Source organism: Loxodonta africana, chromosome 9, assembly GCF_030014295.1.
Source record: "Loxodonta africana isolate mLoxAfr1 chromosome 9, mLoxAfr1.hap2, whole genome shotgun sequence".
Taxonomy (NCBI): domain Eukaryota; kingdom Metazoa; phylum Chordata; class Mammalia; order Proboscidea; family Elephantidae; genus Loxodonta; species Loxodonta africana.
In genome coordinates, this window is record NC_087350.1 from 22,771,233 (window position 1) to 22,796,946 (window position 25,714).

The 25,714-nt window shown below is 40.7% G+C and overlaps 1 long non-coding RNA gene across 1 annotated transcript; it reads right to left on the reverse strand.

Moving 5' to 3' along the window:
* Positions 1-1,204: 1,204 nt before the first annotated feature.
* Positions 1,205-23,967, reverse strand: LOC111749811 (uncharacterized). Its single transcript, XR_002784989.2, has 3 exons — positions 16,419-23,967; positions 12,120-12,239; positions 1,205-2,805 (listed from the first exon to the last, which is right to left on the reverse strand). It is a non-coding gene; the product is annotated as an uncharacterized LOC111749811 (long non-coding RNA).
* Between the last annotated feature and the right edge of the window lie 1,747 nt (positions 23,968-25,714).

Sequence of the window (25,714 nt, forward strand, 5' to 3'; positions counted from 1 at the left end):
CTGACTCCTGGTGACCCCATGTGAGTCTGAGTAGAACTGTGTTCCACTGGGGTTTTCGATGGCAGATTTTTTTGAAGTAAATTGCCAGGCCCTTCTTCCGAGGTACCTGTGAGCAAGAGCCCTGCTCTCTGACCTGCTGATCTTGAGTTCACCAGCCCCTGCAGCTATGTGAATCAGGAGAAGCCTTGCTGTCTTGCCTGCCAATCTCTGGGTGGACTTCAACTTCGAATATTTTGGTTAGCAGCCAAGCACATTAACCATCCAGGGATTCATTTGATGATAAGGAGCTGTAAAAAAATTACCAATTTTGTTGTGTGAGTGCGTGTTTCTTTTGTGAGCGGCTAGGAGTTAAAACAGTAAAAATTGATGGTCAATGTTGCAGAAAAGTATTTCAAATCTTTAGAGTCCTTGCGTAACAGTCATCTTGAGAGGATAAAGTGAAAATTGTGAATAATAAAAAATGAAGAAGGATATTTCATAACAGGCTTTAGGCATTAATGATTGTTTTTCTTCTCAATGTTTCTATGTTGACTTGCTGGCCTGATCTGGTCTGTCACCTGTCCATCCTCATCTACCTGGCTCCTTGCCCCTCACCTCACTCAAGCCACAGTGGCCTCTCGTTGACTCCTGCTCATCAGGCACACTCGCTCTGTCTGGAACACTCTTCCTCAGATATATACAGGGTCCACATCTCACTTCCTCAGGTCTCTCCTCCAATGACTCCTCAGATAGGCCAGTTCACCCTGACCATCCTAAAATGACCATACCCCATCATTCTTTATCCTAATATCCTACTTTCATTTTCTTCCCAGTACTTATCACTATTCAAACCTATGTTTATTGGCCTTTTGCTGTGTCTCCTAGTTGCCTGTAAGCTTCAGGAGGCATGCTGTTCACCTCTGTAACTCCTGTACAGCACCTGGCACTTAGTAGTTGTCCAATACATACTTGTTGTATGACAGACTGAATGAATACCAGGTTAGGGCCTGGCTATTACTCAAGCCTTGGCCTCGATTTACTAGAAGGATAGATCTCATCTTAAGAAACTATGCCAAGTGTTTGATATAACTGCAGTAGTGGTAAGAAAATATGCTCCAGAGCAACTCTTTCTACACACCTACTAGGTGTGTGAGTTCGGCCACCCATTTTGTGACTACTTTTTTCCCCCTATTTTCAATTTTTTATTTGAAAAAATTTTAACACTCCAACAAGAAATTTTTTCTGACAAGAATTTAATAACCAAAATATATATAAAATTTCAACAACTTAACAAAAAAAGACAAAAAACCCAATCATAAAATGGGCAAAAGGCTTGAATAGACATTTCACCAAGGAGGGCATTCAAATGTCCATCAAACACATGAAAAGATTCTCAGAGTCACTAGTTGTGATGGTTAAGATTGTCTGTCAACTTGGCTGGGCCATGATTCTCGGTGTTTATACGTGATCACCCCCATGATGGGATCTGCTGTGAGTAGCCAATCAGTTGAAAGGGAGTTTCCTTAAGCATGTGGCCTGCATCCGAATATAAGTGGACATTTTGGCTTTTGCCTCCTCTGGATCCTAGAGCTGGCTCCTGTTCATCCGACCTCTGGTTCTTGGGACTTCAGCTGGCAGCTTACCTGCCAATCCTGAGATGTGTCAATCTTCACAGCCTGTGAGCAAGAGCCCTGCTCTCTGACCTGCCAATCTTGGGTTCAGCAGCCCCTGCAGCTACGTGAATCAGGAGAAGCCTTGCGGTCTTGCCTGCTGATTTAGGATTTGTCGATCTTGACAACCTGTGAGCAAGAGCCCTGCTCTCCAACCTGCTGATCTTGGATTTGCCAGCCCCTGCAGCTACATGAATCAGGAGAAGTCTCTATCCTGATCCACAGACTTGGGATATTCCAGTCTCTACAATCGCCATTTCCTTGATATAAATCTCTACATATATTTATATACTTTACTGGTTTTGCGTCTCTAGAGAACCCAGCCTGAGACACTAGCCATCAGAGAAATGTAAATCAAAACCACAATGAGATACCATTTCACTCTCACTAAGATGGCTAAGATTAAAAAAAAAAAAACACAAACAATTGTTGTTGAGGATGTGGGAAAAATGGAACTCTTATCCATTGCTGGTGGGAATGCAAAATGGTACAGCTATTGTGGAAAACAGTGTGGTGGTTCCTCAAAAAACTAAAAATGGAACTATATGACCCAGCAATTCCACTCCTAGGTATATGCCCAAGACTTGAAAGCAGAGACTCAAACACTTATTCACCAATGTTCATTGCAGCACTATTCACAGTAGCCAAAAGGTGGAAACTACCTAAATGCCCATCAGCAGATAAACGGATAAACAAAATGTGGTACATACATACAATAGAATACTACTCGGCCAGTAGGAGAAATGAAGTCTTGATACATGCTGTGGTATGGATAGAGCTTGGAGACATTATGCTGAGTGAAATAAGCCAATCACAAAAGGACAAATGTTGTATGACCTTACTTTTACAAAAAGACAAGAAAAGGCAAATGCAAAAAAAAAAAAAAAAAAGGTAAAGCTACAGAAAAGTTACAAGAATAGTACAACGAACACCACATACCTTCTACCCAGGTTCATCAATAGTTAACATTTTGATACATTTGCTTGATTCCCTCACCCATATACTTATTGTTATTACTTATTATTATTGTTATATTTATTGTTATTCTGAGAATCCTGACAACATCACTCCTAAATTTCTTACTAAAACATCTGAAAACCACTGAAGGGCTGACTTCCTCAGGGCTTCCAATTTTCACATGAAATGCTGCTTGATCCTGAATGGCAGAAAAGACACAAAGAAATATTAACAAATCAGAGAGTTACTTTTAAGAACAGGGTCAAATTAAACACTTCACTTTGCCAACCGAAAGTCAACATCATATGTTAGGAGTTCGATTTAATAGTTTTTTTTTTTACTGCTGCCATCCTCACCCAGTAAAGACAGAGAATTCTGCCCAAAACACACTGCCTTAAAGAGCCTGACACATTAAAGTGTCATATCATGCCTCTATTGTAATTTAACTTTCTGTTATACCAACAGACTTTGTGGGAAAATTTAAGCCTTTGAACAGTTGTTTTATGAGTTTTTATTTAAATCTACTGCCCTCTAGTGTGGAGAAAAGAGAATTCTGGGCTCTGTAAAAAGAGAAACTGAATGTGTGTTAATTTTGCTCTCTTACTTGATTCAAAGCATTTTTTTTTTTGCAGAATAAACTCTTGGGAGCTATACTTACCATGGTCTTCCTGCTTTTATTTTAATTAAGTAAAACTTCTAAGGGAAAAAAAAATAGTATTTCAAAAATGAGATGATTTTTCAGATGACCCTGAAAACAAGCCAGGTAATAAGGATTAGTTTCCTAGTGACTCTCTGTCCCATTTGGCCTCAAGAGGAGTCACCTTTCACCCCATCACACACTATTTTGGGCCTTTGGCATGGTTATTTTACTTCTTTCTAGTGAAGAAGATTGAGAGGAGAAAAGAGGGAAAGAGAGAAAGTCAAAGGAAACAGAGAATGAGACAGGGTACAGATGATATTAAGAAAAAAAAAAGATAAAGGCAGTAAAGAGACTGGAAAATGGAATATAAATACAAGAAAGAAAGTGGAGAGGGAAAGTCATGCAATCGTAGAATAAGAGACCCAGAAGCCTAGAGAGACAGAGATAAAAGGAAAAAATGTTTTTGTTATTAGCTGCGGTCAAGTCAGCCTAGACTCATGGCAACCCCAGACACAACAGAAGGATACACTGCCCAGTCCTGCACCATCCCTGTGACCAATCGCAGATCAGAGCGTTGCAATCATAGGGTTTTCATTGGCTGGCTTTTGGGAGGGGATCACCAGGCCTTTCTTCCTAGACCATCTTAGTCTGAAAGCTTCACTGAAAGCTGTTCAACATCACAGAACATGCAAGCTTCCACTGACAGATGGGTGATGGTTGCGCATAAGATGCACTGGCCAAAAATGGAACCCGGGTCTCCCACATGGAGGGTGAGAATTCTATCACTCACCCACCAATGTCCCCCAATTAAGGGAGGCATCAGGGTAAAAAGGGGAAAGGAAAGAAACGGTGAAGGTGAAGGGTAGTGCTGGTCAGTTGGTTGTTCATTGGTTAGCCTCAAGAGGGGCCACTGGGCCAGGCCTACACACCTGGGGCCATTCACAGACCTTCAGCCTCCCCACGCCCCCACACATTCCTGATTCTCCCTACCTGCTTTATTCTTTCCGTGGCACTTATCACCTCCTTGCAATGCTGTGCTGCATAATTGACTTATTTCTGATGCTCGCTGTTCATAGTGTCTGCTTCTCCCCATCCCTGCTGAGAAGTAAGCTCCAAGAGAGCAGAGATGTTGTCTTTTTTGCCTTTCACTTTTCTGTTAACGAATAGAAGTCCCTGGATGATGCAAACAGTTAACTCACTTAGCTGTTAGCCACAATGTTGGAGGTTTGAGTCCACCCAGAGGCACCTCAGAAGAAAGCCCTGGTGATCTACGTCCAAAGAATCAGCGATTGAAAACCCTGCGGAGCACAGTCCCACTCTAACACGTACGGGGTCGCCAGGAGTCAGAGTCAACGTGACCGCAACCGGTTGGCTGCTTAACAGATACACCCCCAGTGCCTAGAGCAATGCCTGGCACATACACGGCAAACATTTAATAAATATTTATTGAATAAGTGAACAAAGGGATAAATGAAAGAATGGAGGGAACCCCCTAAAAATGGATAAGAAGATGTGTCTGCAACATTGGCTGTGCTTTGTGACTGTGACAGTTTTTTCATGGGGGCAGCCCACTGACGTTCAGTGACTGACCTTTGGCACATGCTTCCCTTTTGAGAGGATAAGAGCTATCACTTCTTGTAAATCACTGACTACATTTCTGCCCAAATAAATACTGCTGAACATTCTGAAAGTTAAATTTTAACATCAAACAAAGGGAAGCCTTTAGGAACCTTGTAATGCTAGAATCAATGCCATCTTTTAGAAACCACAAAGCAAATCAGAAGATACAGATTCTCACTCCAGCCTAAATGTTGGAAATAATGTTCTGGGACAATGAAGGCCAAGTTATAAAAGGTAATCTGGTGTAGCTTTTGTTCTATTTGACCTCTATCCTTTCCGCGTATTTTCTTCCTTTTAAATTATGCTAAATGTCTTAGTATCTTCCCAATTCCTGGCTGAAAAATATAAAGTGATGATGAGGAAATTCTGAGCCCTAATCATCAGGCTGCTGGCTCATAGGCTACAGAGGCCAACAAATCCCAAGATAGGCTGGCAATAAGGCAGGCCACTGGCTCAAGGCCTAATAACGGGAAGTCAGGTGATGACGAGCCAGATGCAGGATCCAGAGTGAGCAAAAAGACCCTTTTCTATCTAGAAGAGGCTGAGCCCCTTCTTCCTCCCACATGCTGCTTGTGGCTACGTCTAGGGTCTGTGAAGTAGGCAGCTCTGCTACTGCCCCAAAGGCTCTGATATAGGTCAGAACAGAATAGTAAGATAACTTCAAGGCCACACAAACTCTGGACTGAAATTCACTGCCTTTTCTATTTCCTAACTCAAGTTATATCCTGCTCCATTGCCCTGCATAACTCACCAGAGATTTTACAAAGAACACAGACAAAAGCCTAAAATACTCCAAATAATGCAAAGTCAACAATACAAAAATGCCCAAATTTGAACATGAACTCACAGCCATGATTACATTTTCAAAGAGAAGTTAAATTCCAAAAATGAAATCCTTTGAATCTGGTAAGTTAAAGTCAGAAGACATTTAAAGTTCAACAATTTCTCTCACTCAGATTTATCACATAGTAGGAATCTTCTCAAGAATATAATCCTGACAGCAGAACGGTCTCTTTCATGAGTGTTACAGAGGAACGATCATGGATCCCAGTGGTACAGAAGGCACTTCCAGGAGCAAGCCAGTGATTAGAGGTATGACCCACATTCAAGCTTACAGTGGGATGAACCCTGAGGGAGAAGCCATTGAAATGGTACCCAATGACTAAACAGGTGCTGTTGTATGTCCTTCTTGATTGCTGTAGCTCTGCTTTCTGGTCGAAATAAGGAATTTATCCCATGTCTTTACATACTCTCCAGCTCTATGCTCAGGAAGATGCTAGAACTGCCCAAGCAATGTTAGGCCATTGCCAGAACTACTGGTACACCAGGTGCCAACTGCCACATTGAGGGTTAGGCTCAAGCTCCCTTGGACAACAATCAGTTAAACGCTCTGTCACAGACCATCTAGTGTGCAGGCAGAAAAAATAAATAAACCAAACCCATTAGTGTAGAGTTGATTCAATTCCATCTCATAGCAACCTCACCCACCTCAAATGACAGATGGTGTTCTGTACATACAATCCTTTTCTATTAGCAAGGTTTTCCCAAACTGATGCTACACCAATCCACAGTTCTCAGGCTCTACAATTCCACACCCTGTGTTCAATGTCCTGAACCACTACCAGCCCTACAGTAGTGTTTCCCAAAGTTGTATTCATGGACCATCTGCACCAGAATCACCAGGGATGCTTGTTACAAAATGTAGATTCTGTACCCCACTCCAACCTACTGAACAGGAATCAAAATCTACATTTTTACTCACACTGAATTTGAGAATTTCAGCTGTATAGGATATAAAGGACTGCTTCTGTAGGTAGAACCTGGTGCATCTCATGCAGGTAATACAAGAGTGTACCCTTGTAGCTGTAGTGTCCAGCGGCGTCATGTTCCACGGCTCAGGTCTCCAACAGGACAGTGACAGAATGTTTAGCCAGTGCAACAAATTATTCTACTGTATGAAACTATTGTAGTGGAACAAGCCATGCGTCTCTTTAGGTTTAAAAAACAAAGAGTCTTACTATGGCAAAGAAAGCATTCTGCAAATGGGGAGACACAGTGCTGGGAGAAATTCAACAATGTGTTCTGGGGGGCTATAGGAATACAAAGACTTATGAAGGAAAAAACCACAAAAAGCACCTTATAGCTAAAACAATTTTGATTGGTTAACATTTACAAAGCTGCAGGTGGGAGGCACCTTGGCTGACCATCCTGGCAGGTGTGGAGATCTTTTGCAAGGATGGCTCCAGGTGACAGGATTCTGGCTGACCAGTAAAGGCACACGATTTCTGGTATCTAGACATCTGTAAGCCACGTTAAATTGAGTTACTTTAGCATTATGATGGAGAATTCTGTTGAAATATAAAATAAAATGTTCTAAGATGATTATAAGTAAAAACGCTAAGTATTCTAATGTTTAAGGAGGAAAAAAGGGTTTTTGATAAAGAAGAGCTATAACTTTGTAACATTAGTTTATTCTAAGTTTTAACAGGGATCAGGTCTCCCTCAGGTTTAGGCTGAACAAGGTTTTTAAAAAAAATGTAAGGACACAGGCACAGATTAAAAAGCAGTTTTTGAGGGAGGGCAAAGGGGGCATTTTCTGACAACTGGCATAGTTATTAGGGTCACGTGTTTAATACTTCTAACATCTGTATGATCTCTTTTTAACATCGGCCATTTCTAACTGAAAATGCTTCCTCTAGCAGCAAAACCTCATTTATCTAGGTAAGTCAGCATATAGTGGGAGGCTTTGAAAAAAATGACAAGCTGCATTACTTGACAGAAAAGAACTCAAAAATGAAGTCACTTAGGATAATAAAGGATTGGGTTCAGATCTTGGCTGGAAATTCCATTTGTGCCAAGAAGCTTCAGTTTTGGAAAGGCACTTTCTCACTCCCCCCTTTTGATCAAGAATTCTTTTGGGAATCCAATGATCACACTTAAGAGTATCTTTCTCTTGCTTGTACTTTGTCCTTGGGTCAGGATTGCTGTCTTGCTATTTATAGGGTCTCATCTTCAGGATGAGCTGGTCTCATGTCACCCACAAAGGAGTAACCCATCTTCTGGAAGGGTTAAAAAGGTAACTGCTTACCTTGTAAGTTATTTAAGACCCTGGACACAAACAAGAATTTGACCTCACACCTTGGTTAAATGTCTTCAGTCTATCAAGTTATTCCTTTCAATTTGGTCATGCTGTTATTCACTCCCCCTAATAGCAAGATCACTGAAAAACAGTATTTAAACAATAGTCTGGTGAAGAAACATGGTGAGATAATGCCCAGTCACCCTTTGCCTAGAGTCTTAAGAACTTGCAAATAACAAATTGATTCAATAACTTACAAAAATGCCTGCTATTGACTACATCATCCAGAGGCCAGAAGAACTAGATGGTGCCCAGCTACAACCAATGACTGCCCTGACAGGGAACACAACACAGAACCCCTGAGGGAGCAGGAGAGCAGTGGGATACAGACCCCAAATTCTCATAAGACCAGACTTACTGGTCTGAGACTGGAAGGACCCCAGTGGTCATGGCCCCCAGACCTTCTGTTGGCCCAGGACAGGAACCTTTCCCGAACCCAACTCTTCAGACATGGATTGGACCAGACAATGGGTTGGAGAGGGATGCCGGTGAGGAGTGAGCTTCTTGGCTCAGGTGGACACTTGAGACTATGTTGGCATCTCCTGCCTGGAGGGGAGATGAGAGGGTGGGGGGGGGATTAAAAGCTGGCGAAAAGGACACGAAACGAGAGAGTGGAGGGAGAGAGCAGGCTGTCTCATTAGGAGGAGAGTAATTGGGAGTGTGTAGCAATGTGTATGTAGGTTTTTGTGTGAGAGACTGACTTGATTTGTAAACTTTCACTTAAGGCACAATAAAAATTATTTTTTTAAAAAATGCCTGCTATCCGTCTGATGGTACCTGGCTATCCACTTGATGACAGCCCAGTCTCATCATTGGTATGATAGTGTCCAGGGTCTTAAATGACTTACAAGGTAAGCAGTCACCTTTTTAACACCAGAAGAATTCTTGATCAAAATGGAGGAGTAAGACAGGGCCGTTCCAAAACTGAGGCTTCTTGGCATGACTGGAATTTCTGGGTAAGATCTAAATCCAATCCTTTCTTGTCTTAAGTGACTCCACCTTAGAGTTCTTCTCTGTCATACAATGCAGCTTGTCATTTTTTTCAAAGCCTTCCACTATACCCTGACCTACCTAGATAAATGCGGTTTTGTTTTTACACCTGACATAAAAACTTTTGTTTGACTAGGATTTGAATTAAGACTCTTATTAATTTATTTAATTTGTATAAATTTTTATTTATTATTAAACCAATTAGAATAATACCATCCAGAGGTGAAAAACTATTATCTTTTCTTTTACATGTTATAAGACTCTTTGAAGAGTAATAATGTAAAGACCTTGTTGTACTAAATAAACAATTGATCTCTTTTAGTGTACTTTAAAATGGACTAATTTATGCGACTGAAAGTCTGATTTATGGCTTATACTTATACGAAACTTATACATAACAAACAAAACACACACACACATATTGTTAAGAAGTTAAAAACTTCAGGCAATGCTACAAACTACAAAAAGAAACCATTTGAAATATTTGGGGCTACCATGTTCTCTAATATATTTTTATGAAAAATCTTGAAAACAATAGTTGTTTCTAATTTTTTTAAATCTATATAAGCATCTATAAGCATCTGGAGCCCTGTTGGCACGGTAGTTAAGAGCTCAGCTACTAACCAAAAGGTCAGAAGTTCAAATTCACCAGCTGCTCGTTGGAAACTCTATGAGGCAGTTCTACTCTGTCTGATTGGGTCGCTATGAGTTGGAATTGACTAACAGCAACAGATTTGGTATGGGTTTTTATATAAGCATCTAGAATACATTATTTAAACGTTTAAATTCAAGAAGAGCTACAATTTCCTTCTTCTTTAAAACACTAGATTTTAACTGTGCAGGAGATAAAATTAGTAAATCAAGATAGGAAACTTGAAAAAGAGAAAGAGAAAAACCACATAAACGTGCTTCTATTTTTTAAAACACGTATAGCAATTCTTTAGTAACATTGACTTAACAGATAAATAAGTCTTAGATAAACTCATTAGGTTTTTAGGGTCTCAGGTAGAAGGATATTAGACCCTCTGACAAAACTTGAGTATTAAACAAAAATTCTCTGAAAAGGGCAATGTAAAGAGGAATTTATTTTCTTAAAGTGATCACTAAAGGTTTCTTAGAAAAAAAGGAAGTCATAAATAAAAAAGGAAGTTCAGACCAAGTAAGCTGTCTCCAAAAGAGCAGAGGGAATAGGTGCAGAGTTTGGACAAGTTTAGACAGAGTAGCTTCTGATTCTATGCAGTTAGCTAAACAATAGTATATTATTTTGATATTTTCTAAAAATTTAAATCTTAGGATATCAATTAAAATAGGCATTAGGTTTAAAAGAACCCTAACACAGTATTACTGCAACTTTGTTTTGAAGGTCAGGGCTCTCAGACCTAGTAAATTCTAATGAGGATTGCCGCGCAGTTTAGCTTTGCAGCTTACAGATTCTGAGATCCTACAGATTTGAAAACTCCCAGGAAAATAAGCTGTTTAGAACCTCATACTAAAAAAAAAAAACCTATTGAAGGTAAATTTTGTGTAAACAACTTTTGGGGACGTCTCCCCTGGTAAAATTCTTAAGGTAATAAAATGAAAACTGAGAAGAAAATGAAACAAACGGTAAAACAAACAATAATTCTCAAAGAACTCACTCTAGTTTTAAAGACTCAGTTTTTGAAGATTCAGCTGTAGAAAATTCAGTAGGATGTATAGATAGGGAACTGAAAGCAAAGGAGACAGAAAAAGGAGTGACAGGTGCTTGAGGTTTTACTCTGTAGAGAGGAGTTTTACTGTCCTGCTGATTTGGACCCTGTCTTAGTTATCTAGTGCTGCTATAAAAAAAAATACCACAAGTGAATGCTTTTAACAAACAAATTTATTCTCTCAGTCTAGGCTAGAAGTCTGAATTCAGGGTGCCAGCTCCAGGGGAAGTCTTTCTCTCCCTGTTGGCTCTGGAGAAGGGTCCTTGTCATCAATCTTCTCCTAGACTAAGAGCTTCTCAGTTCAAGGACCCTAGGTCCAAAGGATACACTATTCTCCTGGCTCTTGTTTCTTGGTAGTATGAGGTCCCCCTGTCTCTCTGCTGGCTTCTCTCTTTTAAATTCAAAAGAGATTGGCTTAAAACATAACCTAATCTTATAGATCGAGTCCTGCCTCATTAACTGCTACTAATCCCACCTCATTAACATCACAGAGGTAGGATTTACAACACATAGGAAAACCACATCAGATGACAAAATGGTGGACAATCCACAACACTGGGAATCATGACCTAGTCAAGTTAACAGATATTTTTGGAGGACACAGTTCAATCCATAACAGATCCCTCCTGGTATTAATTTAAAAGGCGATTCCATTTATTTACTTCCCAAGAAAAAAATTTGTTTAGACACGTCAAAAATTCTCTATTTGGGTTGTTTATCTTGTTCTCATATAAGGCATTTGTCTTTTCCTCTATTTTTCTCTCTTAAACATAGACTAGATATGCATCTGTTTTTCTCTCTTAAAGACAAAATAGGTATGCATGCAAACTTTAACCTGTTTCAGGGACTTTAAAGACCAGAAGACACACTCAAAGAGTACAGAAGGGCAAATGTCCAACTCCAGGTTGCCCTTCGAGTAGCAGGACCATAATGTTTGCTTATAAATTGTGCAGAAGTCCCCAAAGGGCATTCTCTGGTTTTCTATTTGTTATTCCCCATTTCCCTTGTTAACCAGAAGTGTGCACCAAAGTCAGAATCAAAATGTGTCCAGATTTGGGCTTGTAGGCAGAAACGCTTAATCCGAACAAGAGGACAATTTTTGCCAAAGTGTCCAGACCTGCAAGCAGAACACTTAACCCGAACCTGAAAGGGGGGCAGTCAATTACCGCTAATGGCACCCCAGTGGAGGGTAAATTTTTGTCTTGGGATCAAAAGTACCCAAACTTGCAAGCAGAGAACTTTGACCCAGACTTGCAAATGAACCAAGACTCAAGAGAACTAGAACACAGAGAAAAGGGAAAACAAATTCAGGCCAAATTAAAATTAATAATAATGAAAATACGCTAATAAGAATGAAAGTACACCACTAACAAAACTTGGAGGCCTTCAGATGCAACAAGTGAAGGTTCTTTTTTTTTTATCCAAGAGGTACTCACCCAGGCAGCTTCCAAAGGTCCACAGAAAAAGGAGAGCCCATTGGCTCAGCTGGATCCAAAGCCCGTTTTCCAGGCTTTCGGGGGGCTGTCAGAGGGAGTCTCCTATGGATCCCACGTTTTCTGAAACCAAATGTTGTAGTGTAAATACCACAAGTCTGTGTGAATTTAAAAACAATGAGTTTTATTCTGGCAAAGAAAGCATCCTGCAAAACAGGGAAACACATTGTTGCATTTTTCCCAATACTGTCTTTTTGTTGCAGAACGCTTTCTTTGCCAACAAAACTCTTTGTTTTTAAATTCAAACAGACTTGTAGTGTTTACACTACAACAAAACTCATCAGAATCTCCCCCTGGATCCCCTACCTTCCCAGGAAATGCCCTGTGGGACCACCTTCAATTAGCAAAGGTGAAGTGTCCCCTGAGCTTGAAAACGGGTCAGCCGTGCATCCACATACCAAGGTCCCTGGTATGAATTGAATTGTGTCCCCCAAAAAATATGTGTTGTAAATCTTATCTCCTATACCTGTGCATGTAATTCCATTTGGGGATAGAGTTTTTCGTTGTTGTGTTAATGGGGCCATATCAGTATAGAGTGTGTCTTAAACCAATCACTTTTGAGATGTAAATTGGCAGATTAGGCTCAGAAGCAAGCATAGACGAAGACAGATGTCACACCACATGAATATCACAAAGGACGGAGGAATAGAAGCTGAAAAGAGACAAGGACTTTCCCCAGAGCCAACAGGGAATGCCTTCCCCTACAGTCAGCACGCTGAATTCGGACTTCGAGACTCCTAACTATGAGAAAATAATTTGTTTGTTAAAGTCACCCACATGTGGCATTTCTGTTATAGCAGCACTGAGACAGTCCCCCACTAGCTTGGTAGGCTGGTCCTCTGAGGTGGCCGTAGTCCTCACCTCAGAAACCTACTGTCCATGGCTCCTAATCAGCCAATTTCAGAGTTCACAGCATTTCAACAATCCCCCTTAGCCTGATTACAGGATGAAAAATACAGCTCTAGGATTCTCTCCAAACCTTAGCTATCCAACAATGCACGAGGGCATCTCCAGGCTCCCCCAGCCCTCTCTGCACAGCTCACTTTGGTCCATGGCGGAAGGACCTTCCACCAACATTTCCACCTCTAGGAGAATGCTGACTGGGAAGAGCTTGAACTCCACTCTTCCTGCCATTTCAAAGGAAGAGATGCATCTGATCTGGTTGGTGAGAGCTGACATTTGAGGCCATGGGTCACTAGCAGGCAGGGGTTAAGGTCACTGTGCTTGTCCTTATACTCTGTGTGATAAACAGGAGAGGCCAGTCCCAGTAGAGTAAATCCATAACTCACCTCCTGCTCCACCTCCTCTGCCTGTGACTAGGCCTTTGAGTCAGGCTGGCTTATGGACTTGGCTAAATTCAGCTTGGCGGAGGGGTAGTAGGCTCCCCTCCAGCCTGTCAATCCAAAGCCATTCTCCATTTTAGTTTAAATGAGTGGCTTGGACTTAGAGTGCCACTGTGCCCTTACCCAACCCAGTGCAAAATTGGTACGTTGCTCCCCTTCTGGGTTTCAGCTCTTAAGCTTTCTTAAGCCTCTTCTCTTTTCCTCTGGCAGGAAAAGGGAGCAGAAATACGAGGGTAGAAGATAAAGGCTTTATTCCCCCCAAATCACTTTTAATAATAAGAAAAGTAGACATTCTGAAAAATATATTTCTTAAATAGAATATTTAGTTTTATACAAAACTCACTGTCTTGTTCTTCATTTTGTCCAAACGGATGAAAATTTTCTATCACCCTTCCATGAACCAGCACCGTATCTCTGACATACACTTTAGCTCTAAAATTCTATTTGTACTGTTGCTTCTGCCTCTACCTGGCCTTGGTACTGGGAGGGGATAATAGCAAGTTAGAGCAAAAGCCAGGACTCAGTGCCCTACAGGAGGCTTTGCACAGATGAATATTTGACAAAGAAAAAAATAAGGCCTGTTGTCCTGGGCAGAAGTGACCCAGGAGTTCTTCTGACCTAGAATTCCATCTGTTTATCTGAATCTTCCTGGACTCTGGGACATCCATGTGGAAAAATACCAGAAGGGACATATCCCCAGGGCGAACAGCACCAACAATGATTTCACAATGGGTAGCCAGTTTATTTTTACTGCATGAGGCTGTCCCTCAAATTCAGGTTTCTCTGCTTCATCTCCTTTGTGTTCATATTTATTAAAATGAAATTATAGAGTCCTGCTGGAGCTCCTGCCCTTATCTTAAACACACCAGGACGAAAGTTAAAAGGAACCTTAAGCTGATTTCACGTCATGATGTTCTCCAGGTATCAGGGTTCTTCAGGACTCATGTGTTTCTCTGAAAAATATTAACTTATCGTCCGCACCACTTTCCCAAGCAGAGAGGGAGAAGAACTCTGTGCCTCCACCCCTACATAAAAAAAACATTCTGCCTTTGCAAGCAACGGGTGCGTTTTTCAGCTGACATGTCCTAGATTGTTCTAAAAAGAGCAGCATCATGAGAAAATATGAGAACAGATGATTCAAAGGCTCCCTGGGCACTGCCATTGCCAGCTCATAATTACAGACATGGGAGTAGGCGGGACATCTGTATCCTGAGTCACTCCATGTTTCTAGGACAAAGTCATTAGCCTTCCTGCCACATAGCCTTTATGACCTGTATGCCAGCCCCACCGCTGGGTTCGCAGTGTGCTGTATAGCTTGAGTTTGCAACAGACTCCTCCCTACTCTCTCACAAAGTCAACATATCTTGGAGCCCTGGTGGAGATGCAGTTAAGAGCCTGGCTGCTAATCAAGAGGTCAGCAGTTCAAATCCACCAGCCACTCCTTGGTAACCCTATAGGGGAGTTCTACTCTATCCTATAGGGTCGCTGTAAGTTGGAATCAACTCGACGGGAACAGGTTTGATTTCTGAAGACATCTTAATTCATTACTGACTGCCTGCAGCCTGGAGATGATTAAGTACTATATTTTGAATAATGACTATGCAAAATGCCATAGATTGAATTATGTTCCCCCAAAAATGTATCAACTTGGTTAGGCCATGATTCCCGGTATTGTGTGGTTGTCCTCCATTTGGTGATATTTTTATGTTGAGAGAATTAGGGTGGGATTGTAACACCACCCTTACTCAGGTCACCTCCCTTTTCCAGTGTAAAGGGAGTTTCCCTGGGGTGTGGCCTGCACTCTCAAGAGATAAAAGGCAAGGGAAGCAAGCACAGAGTTGGGGATCTCATACCACCAAGAATGCAGCACCAGGGGCAGTGCCTGTCCTCTGGACCCGGGGTCCCCGTACCTGGGAAGCTCCTCGACCAGGGGAAGATTGAGGACCAGGACCTTCCTCCAGAGCCAACAGAGAAAGAAACCCTTCCCCCAGAGCCAATGCCCTGAATTTGGACTTTTAGCCTAGTTTACTGCAAGAAAATAAACTTCTCTTTGTTAAAGCCATCCACATGTGGTATTTCTGTTATAGCAGCACTAGATGACTTAAGGCACAAACGCAACATCTGTATGCATTTTGGGGCGGAAAAGGTAAATAACCTTAAAACCCTATAATGAAGGAGGTACTGGAATAAAGACAGTTCAATAGGTTGCAATGGCTGAGGAGCAATATTGAGGATTTGTGTACTTCTGTACTACATAATATAATCTTGGTTTTATTAAAAAGTACAAAATTATGTATTAGATGCTATTACATGGAATATGCGGAGTTAATGCTTAAAGGATATAGAGTTTCTATTTGGGGTGATAAAAAAGTTTTGGAAACAAATAGTGGTCACGGTTGCACAACGTTGTGAATGTAATTAATGCCACTGAATTGTACACTTAAAAATGGTTAAAACCTCAAATGTGTTAAAGATATTTTACCACCACAAAAAGAAAGGTGCAAAAAAGAAAAGTCCCAAACCTATATATGTTTCTGGCCTTAATTCTCTAAGATCTGAAATGATACCAATTGAGGGATATTGACTTGCGCTGGAAGAGATGCTAGGGAAAAGTCAAAAGAGACTCAGTTTTGTTTTTTTTTTTAAATTATAAAAACAGCTATTCCAAAAGAGGGCTAATTGAGGTTTTTTAAAAATTAATGAGTAACAAAAAACATGATTACAAAAGAGAAGTGACATTGATGAGTGAAAACAAGAGCTAACAGCAATTCTGTGTGATTCATCTGGGGAAATTTCACTGTTTATACAGACAGAGTAAACATATTTGTTGATTTAACAGAACACTGCTTTTAATTCCCCAACCCCCCAGGTAGGTAAACAGCCAAACATTTAGGCTCACAGGACTTGGTAGGAGATGAAGGTTCAAATTCTGGCTCATAGCAGTTGTCTTAGGAAGAGCTTCTCATCCTAGGTTCCAGTCTCTGCATATATGATGGGGACCATGGTGCTACCTGTTTTAAAGGATACAGTGAGTCACTGCCACAGTAGAGTTCCCAGCACACAGAAAATACTCGACATATGTTGGGATGGACTAGATGGCCACTTATGATTGTCAGTTTCTCTAAACAAAGTATAGAATCTAGTATAGAATCAAACAAAAGCAAAAACAGCATCACGTGAAATCCTTGCACGAGGTAGCTCTGGGTGGAGAAATGCATCAAAACCTGAAAGATAAACTGAGGATGGCAGAAATACTTGCTTTAGAAACTTAGGAAGATGTGCTCAAGTGTTTGTGAGCTGCTCCCAGGTCCCATTTGGTAACTCCAGAATTAAGTCAGCCTGTCCTGAATCTGGAAACTCTAGTGGCATAGTGGTTAAGTGCTACAGCTGCTAACTAAAGGGATGGCAGTTCGAATCCACCAGGCGCTCCTTGGAAACTCTATAGGGCAGTTCTACTCTGTCCTGTAGGGTCGCTGAGTCATAATAGACTCGACAGCACTGAGTTTGGGTTTAGTTTGGTCCTGAATCTGTTTTGCCCAGGGGTCTTCAAAGGAACTCTTGAGAATGTGGTATTTTCTACTATGTTGTCTGAGAGTAGAAACGGGGAGAGACTGGGGTGGCTGGAAAGCTAACTGTATGTGTCTTAGTAAGCTTGAGAAAATTATTCTCACTTTGATCCCTCCCTCCATCAACCTCTCCTCAAATGGCATGGGCTAGAGCACTGGACAGTCTCCAAATGTGACCAGAAATACAATCACTCTAATGTAACATAAAGAAAATGTACTCTAAGCAGCTGGTACTAGAATTTTTCTTGTACGAGATCCATCTTTGCTGAGAAAACGGCTGGGTCAACCCATTTGGAGAAGGGGAGTCCCCGTAGGGGCATGGATATTGGCTGGCACTGTGATTTCCCCAAACCACCCTGCACGGGGCCAGATATGTGTGACACTCCTGAAGGAGAGGAGGAACAGACGACGGAAGAGAAAGTTTGGGAAAAAAGAAAAGGAAAGCCAAAGAAATGGCGGGAGGCCACGTACTGATGGAAGGGATTACCTACCTCTCAAACTGTCACTAAAGCCACTAAATCCATGGAGGTTTATGAGTGGGTTATGAGTATGTGTAAGAAACACAGAACATACATGTGGAAATAGGAGACAGATGGGCAACGTGGTCTCAGTTGATAACTACCGCTTGCCTTCGCGTTGGCTCCCACTCATGGCGGCCCCATGTGTGTCAGAGTAGAGCTGTGCTCCGTAGGGTTGTCAATGGCTGATTTTTTTGGAAAGAGATCACCAGGCTTTTCTTCTGAGGTACCTCTGGGTGGACTAGAACCTCTAATCTTTTGGTTAGCAGCTAAACACATTAACTGTGGACACCACTCAGGGACCCCCAGTTGATAATTAGGTTATATAAAATAATACATGATTAAATATGCATATATCTACCAAAGGCTCAAAATGTTATAAGCAGATATGGAAAAGTGAAAAAGGATCTAGAGAAGATGAGAGGATGTGACAATGACATACCAACCCAAGGGAATTGCCATGCAAATGCATGGGTGCCACCATGCATTCATTAATCCAATCAATAACTGCTGAACTCCTACTATGTGCCAGGCACTGTACTAGGCTGCTGTCTTGGTCAGGGTTCTCCAAAGAAACAAAACCAATAAGATATCCTTATCTTAATGAACTGGCTCACCTGACTGTGGGGGCTGGAAAGCCCAAAATTTGTAGGTTAAGCAACAGGCTGGAAACTCCAGCAGTCTTGACTCAGAAATTGGTAGGCCAGGTGGCTGGCTGGAAATTCTGGCAGGATGTCTATTTAGTTTTGAAACAGAATCCTTCTCCCTTGGGAAACTTTGGTTTTTGCTCCTAAGACTTTCAACTGATGGGATGAGGCCCATTATGGAGGATAATCTGCTTTACTTAAGGTTAACTGATTGCAACTGTTAATCACATCTACAAAATTCTGTCACAGCAACATCTAGACCGATGTGTGACCAAACAACTGGGCATCGCAGCCTACCCAAGTCGACACACAGAATTAACCATCACAGCTGAGGAACACAACGGTGAGCCGAGACAGAGTTCTTGCTCTCCTGAAGCTTACACTTATCTAAGAGAGACAGACATTAAGTAATTGCACAAACATCTGTAAAACTGAGGTACATGGTACTGTGAGAGAATAAAACAGGGAGACTGGCCCAGGTGGGGAGATCACAGAAGCTTCCCTGAAGAAGCCATGTATCATCTAAGTGCTGAATGATAAGATGATAAGTAGGTGAGGAAAGGGAGGAAAAGTGCTCCAGGAAGAAGAACATGTGTAAAAGCCTCGAGGAAACAAGTTTGAGGATTGAGAGAAGGCAAAATGTGGTGAGGGCAAAGAGCCCACGGAAGAATGGGCAACATAAAGCTGGAGGGTGGGGAAGGACCTGGCTTTTCCGGGACTGCACAGCATGTTAAGGAGTTTAGTCTTTGGGAATAACGGGGGGTCACCAAAGGGAAATTGAGAGGAACACCCGACAAAGTCTGGAAAAATGGCAGACGAGTAGTTTGTCCCAACTTACCTCCCTTCTTCACAGACCGTAAGTTTGGCTTAGTCTGAGAAACTGAGTATGCTCAAAATCACAACAAAAAGAGAGTTTCATTAACATACCCACAAGGCCATTCACTGCAGCATTATTTATAATAGCAAAATATTAGAAATAACCCAAAGACGCATACATAGGAGTTTGGCTGAATAAACTATGGTACATTCTACTCCATGGTACACTTGCTCCATGGACTACTATGCAGCTGAAAAACTAAAAAGTGAAAATATTTCTATGAATTGACATAAACTGATTGCTGTAATATATTACCATAACATGCTAACTTAATAATTCTACTTAAATAATCAGGAATTTTAAAAGGAATTTTCTATCAACACACAAGAAAAATCCCAAATTCTGAACCACTACTAAAACAAAAATGCCTGGGTTGTAAACTCAGAATATAGCAGTTAATCTTTAGTTAAAGAATACTGGATAGAGTCAAAGACTTGCTAAATTTAAATATACTGCACATGAAGTGGAAACCATGGTGGCACAGTCGTTAAGTGCTACAACTGCTACCCAAAAATTAGGCAGTTCAAATCCACCAGGCTCTCCTTGGAAACTCTATGGGCCAATTCTACTCTGACCTATAGGGTCGCTATGAGTCAGAATCAACTCGAAGGCAGTGGGTTTGGTTTTGGTTTTGCATGTGAAGTATGTAACAGATGTGACATTCCTATAAATACAGTAAAATTAGAAAACAAAAATGTTCATATCACTATAAAGGAGAATATTTACATACACGTAATCCCTAAACTGGAGCCCTAGTGGCTCAGCGGTTAAGAGCTACGATGGCTGTTAATCAAACGGTCAGCAGTTTGAATCCACCAGTCGCTCTTTGGAAACCATATGGGACAGTTCTACTCTGTCCTGTAGAATTGCTATGAGAAAGAATCGACTCAATGGCAACAGGTTTTTTTTGGTTAATCCCCACACTGATTTTTACTGAGACTATATTTGGGTTTTTATAGATTAAGGTATAGTCTCAATTAAAATAAGAATTGAATAAACCATGAAACATATTGCCATTTTGCTGTTGTTTTCTTCTCCTTGTAATAGCACAGCCCTGAAAAATTTGAAAGAACTTAATATTTTACAGATCTGGATACTGGTTTTTCACAAGGTGAAAACTGTGATATAAGTGATAACAACTTATATGATGGAATTAAAAGATTTTGTAGTATTTTCTTTAACAATAGTTTATCATAAGACCCATCACACTACTTGAATTTTGTATGTAGATCCATTTATTTTTTAATGTAAGACACAATAACTTCATTGACAATTTCAGCTGCTATTATTGACTTAATGTAAAGTTTTCTCCATCCTAAAATTCATTTAAAAAGAAGGATTACAATGAATTACGAAGGTTTATCTAATCTGGCATGGCTATCATTAGAATCATTATACTCATAGCGACCCTAAAGAACAGACTACAGCTGCCCCATAGGGTTTCCAAGGAGCAACTGGTGGATTCAAACTTTTGGTTAGCAGCCGTGGCTCTTAACAACCACTACATCACCAGGGTTTCTGCTGAGTCGGAATCGACTCAAAGGCAACAGGTTTGGTTTTGTTTTATCATTAGAATATAAATTATATAAAAATCTTGATTATAACAACATAATGAGTAATTTTACTAAAGTGAAAAAAAAAAGTGAAGACAAGAAAAATAAATTTCATGGAATTAAAAAAAGAAGACTGAGTTCTATCAATTCTTGGTCACATAACTATAGGCAAGTCTCCAAACTTCTCTCAGCCTGTCACCTCTTCTATAAAATGAGGTAATAACCCTTGACCCACATACTTTTTGGGATTAAAGTAAGAGTCTTTTGTAACAGAGCGATGTATCAAATAGAGAGACCATTAGTAACTTTTCTTCAAGTAACACAAGACACAATTTATTTCAGGTAATGACTTTTATTTTAACTTCACCTAACAAATTGTTTGGCAATATGGTTACAAAATAACACTTTATCTCTGAAGTTACTGCCTTCTTTAAAAAAAACTGTTGCCATTGAGTCCATTCCAACTCATAGAGATCCTATAGGACAGAGGAGAACTGCCCTAAAGGGTTCTCCAAGGATCAGCTGGTAGATTCAAACTGGTAACGTTTTGGTTAACAGCCAAGCTCTTAACCACTGCACCAACAGAGCACTAGAAAACTACTTGCATGCATGGAAACAAGACAGTCTACAGAAAAGAGTTTTGTTTCATTTTATTGCAGCACAGATGAAGACTTAATACAAGCATTATCGCCAAAGTTTTATTTCTAGTTTTAAAAGGAAAAGGACATACGAAATGATGCTCCATTCATAAAAGGAGAAGTGCATTTTAAAACTATACAAGAAAACCCATTGCCATCGAGTCAATCCCAACGCATAGTGACCCTACAGGACAGAGTAGAACTGGCCCATAGGGTTCTAAGGAGCAGGTGGTGGGTTGGAATTCCCGAACTTTTGGTTAGTAGACAAGTACTTAACCACTGTGCCACCAGTGCTTCACCAAAACTAAAACTGTAAGAGATGTTATTTCTCCTCTATGCATTTGGCGCAGATATCAATGCTTGACAAAACACTGAGGTCGTGGGGAAACAGACTCGCATTCACTACTTGTGGATATAAAATGGCACAACTCCTATGGAGCGAAACCGGGAAATATCTAGCAAAACTACACGTGTATTTACCCTTTAGCCCAGAAATCACATTTCTAGGAACTTATCTGAAAAACACCTCCAACAATAGAAGCATATACACAAGGCCAATCATTGTAGCATTACTTGTAATAGCAAAATACTGGAAATAACCCAAACGCCCATACCTAGGAGTTCTGTTTAATAAACTATCGCATATTTACTCCATGGAGTACTAGACAAATGAAAAATTAAAAAATGAAAAATATTTTTATAAACTGACATGAACTAGTTTCCGTAATATATTACTGAATATATTCAGTAAAAAACAAAAACAAAATACCAAGGTGCTAAAGACTATATGCAGAATGCTACATTTTGTGTGTGAAACTGAAACATATATATATACATATGTATATATATATATGCATATGTCTAAATATGTATATCTATATACAGAGAGAGACACAAAGAAACACAGGAAAGATAAACCAGAAATGAATGAATCTGGATACTTATGGGAGGTGTGGAGAAGGAGGGATGGAAAGGGGATGGGATTTATCTGAATATAACTTTCTATATAGTTTTGAATTTTGAACCTGGTTAGTATTTCACATGTTCAAAAAATAAATCAACAAAAGTAGGAGAACTTGAAAGTGAAAAAAACGAATGAACTTGATTACAATCAAATTGTTAACATCATTACAAAGAAAAAAAGAATTAAAAAAAAACTTTCAAACAGTAAGAGAGTGCTCTGCCTGAACACTTTTAATGGGATATATTCTAAGGGCAAAAAAAAATCTCAGGCTTTACTTGTTGATTTGCTTCCTAGTATTATCAAGTGCAGCAATCCTGAAACTATTTTGTATATTGCAGGACTCAGCACGTGAGTAAACATATTGATATGTTGAGGAACTAGAAGTATCACTGGGGGAGAAGGAAGACACAAATATGGATTGGAGGAAGGAGAAAAAGAGCCCTATACTATTGGACAGGGTGTCAATTAGAGGTATCAGTATGAACTCATGATTAAAAAAAAAAGTTTCCTAGTTATTTCTATTGAAAGAGCCTAACAGCAGTTTCACCCCAGAGCAATGAGCACACATAGCACCCAGACCTTGCTTTCTAAACACCATTCTTCAGGCCCTTTGGAAAAATGATTAATTTCAAGGTGATTCTGGAGCATTTTGTGCCAGAACTGACGGAAGTGCTGAAAAACTGAGGAAGACACGTCAAGAAGATTTAAGAACCAGCTTAAGGCTGCCACTGGGCAAATTTGGGACAATTTGAGCATCAAAATAGGTAATGACAGGAATGAATTATTACACGCTGTATAAAACAGAATCCATGACTCCACACTTACATTAAAAGGAAATTTTTAAAGGAATTAGGAAGACAAAGGAAAGCCCTTTTTTCAAGAAGAGTGCCAACTAATAAATGTAGAAGGAATGACAAATAGAAAATCACCATTTTACAACTGGTGGCACAGTGGTTAAAAGCTTGGCTGTTAACCAAAAGGTTAGCAGTTCAAATCCACCAGTCACTCCCTAGAAACCCTATGTGGCAGTTCTACTCTGTCCTACAGAGTTGCTATGAGTCGGAATCAACTCAACAGCAACACATTTTTTAAATTTTATATTAATATTTGATTCAAGAGAGAATCATCAGTGGATACTAAAACCATTCTCATAGATTGAATTGTGTCCCCCCAAAAGACGTGTATCAATTTGGCTAGGGCATGACTGCCAGTATTGCGTGACTGTCTACCATTTTGTCATCTAATATGATTTTCCTATGTGTTGTAAATTCTACCTCTACGATGTTAAAGAAGCAGGACTCAATCTACAAGACTGGATTGTGTCTTGAGCCAAACACTTTTGAGATATAATAGAGAAGCGAGCAGAGGTGGGGGACCTCGTACCACCAAGAAAGCAGCGCCAGGAGCACAGCACGTCCTTTGGACCTGGGGTTCCTGTGCGAAGAAGCTCCTAGTCCGGGGAAGATCGATGACAAGAACCTTCCTCCAGAGCCACAGAGAAAGCATTGCCCTGGAGTTGACACCCTGAATTTGGACTTCTAGACTACCAGACCATGAGAGAATAAACTTCTGTTTGTTAAAGCCAATCACTTGTGGCATTTCTGTTACAGCAGCACTAGATGACTAAGACAACCACTGAGAGAAAGGTATAGGAATATAGGATATTCACAGTCTCAAACTATCATTCCACAAGTTACTAATTGCAAAAAAAAAAAAAAAAAGGAGAAATCTGGTAGACACCACTTTAACCAAATGATCAAACTTATCATCAATAAAATAACAAATTCACATCATACGTCCTCCGATGTGATGCACTGAGAAGGGCATATCATCTGTGCAGTCTCCCTGCCAAAAATGTTTAATCTAAATCCAGTCACAAGAAACAATCAGACATCTGGGAAAGACATTCTGCAATGAACAAGCCTGGCGTGCTAATAATTTCAAATATAAGAATCAGCACAAAGCCAATTCCTATGAAGCAAAGGTCCAATATATGCAGATCTCCACATTCTCCAAGCTGAGTACCAATCCGTCTCCAACACCAGTCACTTCCGTCCCCTTAGTACCCTTCCCTCTCCCATTTTAGTTCAACAATTTGATGCAATGTCTCATAGAACTCACAAACTTTACTTACACTTAAGTGGTTTATTAGGAAAGTAACAAGATATAATTTGGGATCAGGGTCAGCAGGTTAAAACTCAGGACCAGGATCAGCAAGCACTTGCAGGCAGCATCCATTCTTCAGTGCAGGTCAGCTCCTCTTAGCCACGCAGGCCTCCTCGTCTCCTCTCAGCCCTGCTGCCTGTCACCACAAGCTCTGCCTGGACCCCTTCCGGGCCTCTCGCTGCCTTCAGTGTTCCAGTCCTTGACCCACGTTACAGCTGTTTTAGGAGGTTCCTTGCCTCCTCTCTTTCTCACTGCTCCCTCCTATCTGAAAAAAACCTGCAGGGTTGGCTGCTTATACACACAAAGGCCTCATCAATTTCAAGGCATGGCCCTCCCACCAAGGCCACAAACTGACCAATCCCCTCTGGATAGAGCAGAAACATTTCATTTGCACAGTAGGCTACAGATACTTCATTCGCAGCGTCTACTGACCAATCCCTGCAAGGTGCACACCAATCACAGGACAGGCTGCAGCCCAGGACTAGACAAAAAGTAACAAGTTATTTACAGCTTACCCAGAAAAGGTCAATAAATCTAAACAAAAATAACAAAACCCTCTAGGGTAGAAAACTAGGGCAAGGGTATTAAGGGAAAAGTCTCTCAAGCTGTTTTTCCACAAAGAACCAAAGCAAAAGGCCACATAAAGGAACTCATTTCACCACAACTGGACGCTTTAAAGAGGTCAGTATCATGAAAGAACAAACAAAAAAGGCTGGCAACCTGTTCTAGATTAAAGAACACTAAGGAGACATGACAACTAAATGCAATGTATGTTCCTTGCTCAAATCTTAAATTGAAAAAAAAAAAAAAAAAAAAAAGGTTAACCCCAATGCCTAGCTCCAAGAGCAGGCCTGATGGTCTAAAGCAGCGGTTCTCAACTGGGGGGTGATTTTGCTCCCCCGGAGGCCTTTGGCAATGCCTGGAGACATTTTTGATTGTCACAATTAGGAGGGGGATGTAATTGAGTGGATAGAGGCCAGGGATGCTGCTAAACATCCTATAACACACAGAATAGACCTCCACGACAACTATCCAACCCACACATCAACAGTCCCTGTAGAGGTGGAAAAACCCTGGTCTAGAGGTAATGACATCCCCCTTGCCAGCGACTTATTCCACAGGCCCAGGTTTGATTTGTGGCCAATGCACGTCAAGCACAGCCAGCACTCATTAGTGGAGGCTTGCACGTTGCCTCCACAGATTTCAGGCTGAACAGGTTTCAGACTTCCAGACTAAGAGCTTCCAGACTAAAGAGACACTAAAAAG